Genomic DNA, 3,734 nt, shown 5'->3' on the forward strand with positions numbered 1-3,734 from the left:
TTAAAATTCATCTTCAATGTCTTGCATCGTACTTTTCGACTTTTCGCCCCGAAAAGACAAAAATTAACAAACATTGATTTTCGTCTTTTCGAATTTTCACCCGGAAAGGTGGAAAATTAGTAAACTTAATTTTCGTCCTTTCGGGGCGAAAAGTCGAAAAAATGAAAATTAAGGTTTGTTAATTTTCGTCTTCTGGATAAGAATTAAGATTTTTTTTTTTTTCGTCTTCTCGGGGCGAAAAGATGAAAGGACGAAATGGCACAAATCAGCACCGTACATCTCAAGGCGTGATATTGGTTTATATTTCGAAACATTTTGAGGGTCACCAGACATAAAAATCGGCATGACGTTAGCTGATTTCAATCTATCAGGGTACGTACCATTTTGAAGAGAGCGATAAAAATAAGAGAGAGATGGGAATAGTTATTTCATCAAACAAGACCATGACAATTTGTATACGTGTATATATAATTGAGATTTTTAGCTTAAAATCATTTCGACTGGTTGGTGTTATATAGAAAACAGTCAAAGATATTGTCATAATTCAAGAAGCTAAATCTAATTAAAATCTAGATGGTCATTCTCACTACGTTACATGAACATCTAACAACATCCCATAAGGGGTCACGTCAGGATGACCTTTTGGATTAGCCAATCAAATGGAAGTGAATTTTATATGTCCGAATTAGCATGGCTTGTATAATCTGTCAATTTGTTTCAAGTGATTTCGTCCCAGAAATCATATAGTTTTATACTGTGCCGAAATGGCAGATGCATGCTGTGACGAAATGTTTTGCTTCGATGACATCGACAAATTGCCAATTCGCCCTGAAAATGAAATACACACATCTTAGAGGTCATCCTGACGTGACCCCTTAAGGGAAGTTGTTAGATGTTCATGTAAAGTAGTGAGAATGACCATCTAGATTTTAATTAGATTGTGTTAAACAACATTTATGCATAAGAAATTTAGAGGAAAGTCCAGTACTTACCATTTTTTACTATCGTGTGACAATTACAACATTATCAGACAAAATACCTTATTTCAGTTAGATATAATACTCACTGAAAAAAAGTTTGCTATGGGGAAAGGATACTTATTCAAAACACAAAAAAATGATAAAATATTCTTAACAGTACAAAATTATATAAGCTAAGTAAACGTTTTAGCTAATACTTTTGAACCCATTATGTCATCTATCGAATGTATAATGATCTATATTTATATGTAGCTCTATAAGGTAATCTTATTTACAGGTGTCACTGTCCTTTATTTCTGCTTTTAATTCTATTCACCATATAGATATATATATATGTCTATTGGTTTTAATTGTAACCAATTAATATTATAATTTCATCTCATATTGATGTAAGGTGTTCCAGTCCCGAAGATTTATATTTGCCTTTGTATGTAAATGGGAAAGGAATTAATATACTATAAACATGTTTTCCCATTCAATAAAAATATTTGTATATGTATTGACTATTTTGATTAATGAATACATATTATTCAAACAAAAGAGACGAGGTCATGATTATGTTACCGATTCCCGCGCTTATTAATCCGCCGAGCAATTTCCCATTGCTTCATGGTAATTTTAACACAGCCAGAGTTTACTAAGCTGAAGAAGGGAGAGATGTAAATATATGCGAATAAAAATCATAATTGAGTAAATATTTTTTCTGATATTTATTCCTGTATGATTTCATATGAAACTTGTTTAATTCGGAGGGGAAGGTAACAAATATTAAATTATTGATGCAACAACTAAAAGAAAATTTCTTTTAAATTGTGATCTCTTTAAGGGTCCAAGAGGTCCAAGAAGAGCGCTTTTCTATTCTTGTTTATAAATCATATTTATGGGATTTGAATCATATTGTATTTTTGATGAAAAATGCTGTACTCATGAAAACGTAGTTGAAAAGAATGTATTTTTTGTGTCAACTTTAAAATTACATTTAAGTTAATTATCACTTCATCGGAAAAAGTTTTTCTGTGTTTTTTCAGCTCATTTTTCAACATTCATTTTTGATTGCACAGTTTGCCTTTCTTTCGTTATGACGTCACAAATCAAGGTCATATACGTCATGCAGCATGTACATTGTATGGAGCAGTGCAGTATTATGGTCTTCATTAGTCACCCATCAAAATTCGTATACGATATGGACAGACTTTAGCTTAAATAATATTTATTGCTATTAATAAAAAAATAATTAGACACAAAAATAATATAAAAAGAAACTGTGCTTTGTATATAGTGAAAATGCCATATTTTGAATGAAATGTAATAAAGTATTCTATAAACAGCAGAAAATATTTTCACAATATAAATGTTTCAATAGTGATATAAATATTTATGGTAGAAAATTTTCATTATGTTTTCTGGCATTAGACTTCAATTAAAAACTTGATGAAAATTATACATGGGTTTTGACATGTTAAAAACATTCACTACATAGCACGCGCTGCCATCACATCGACTCAACTCGCGATGTTGTTTTGTTAAACCTTTTAGTTATATTATTTATTTACTTTTACCATCTGTACACCACCCAAGATGTTTTCTAATTAATCATAATAGGCCCTCGGCGAATTAATTATCGGCCGAGGGAATCGTTTTTCACAACATAACGATATCTATTGTTGTTTATACCTACTATATTTGTGTAACTGTTCCATGTTCTATGTCTATATGTGTGTAACTTACCTGTGTCTTGATAAAGAGGCAGATTGCCTCGAAATTTCTACAATTTACTTGTCTGTACTGTCGTTATACATGTATATATATATATATATACATATGTTTATTAAATCTGAGTAAATAAGAGCACGTATGTACACTAGCCCTTAGACAAAAACCACTTCTATATAAATTCAAATACGAGTGTAGGACATTAGCCCCTAGGACAAAAAGCCCCATACATTTATATATCGGATATCGATTGTATGAATCTTTTCATTATTGTCTGTGACATTTGACATCAAACATAAAAAATGATATTTCTCATAATGTTGAATGCACGTTTAAACGGCATTTTGTCTAATTCAAACCCCGAGTACTATCGAATTTTGTCGATAGACATTTGTGTAATCCATGAAAAAAAATTCGCTTCAGAATTAATGGATATGCCTCGTTTTTGCAACTTCTATTAGTCAACCCCCCATAAATCTTCATATAGATCAAAGTGCTGAAAGCATTGCATGGTAGTGAAGACATCTCGTCCGGACAAGAAGTACGTTGAAATATTATAGGAAACACGATTGGACGAATTCGCCTTCAAGGAAACTATTTGTTTCAAGATTTTTGTCAGGATAATGTTAGTCCCTTTACCAATTTTCCTATCTCCATGACTTTGTTGTACAACTAATGTGCTTTGTTCTTGCTCATTCAGCTCATCATGTATTATTTGTGTATTTAGAACTTAATATTATATATATGTGAGTATTATATTCCTTCACAGTTGCATTCTAGACACTGTCGATCATTTTTGAAGAGTGACAATGACACTACGTTGTGTATATCGGAAACATTCAATGTAGTATCTTCCCTACATTCTGGATTATATGTATTAGCGGGCTATTTACTTCATCAGTGGCATAAACTTGGTTGGTCGAAGTGGTTTTCGAGACTGACTATGGACATAGACCCCAAGGTAGAAGAGAACACTGGCGATATGAGCACACATACCAACAGTCCTCTGGCCGTTTGGACACGTACAGTAGTAATTCTGTA

Source organism: Pecten maximus, chromosome 5 (assembly GCF_902652985.1).
Source record: "Pecten maximus chromosome 5, xPecMax1.1, whole genome shotgun sequence".
Classification (NCBI taxonomy): domain Eukaryota; kingdom Metazoa; phylum Mollusca; class Bivalvia; order Pectinida; family Pectinidae; genus Pecten; species Pecten maximus.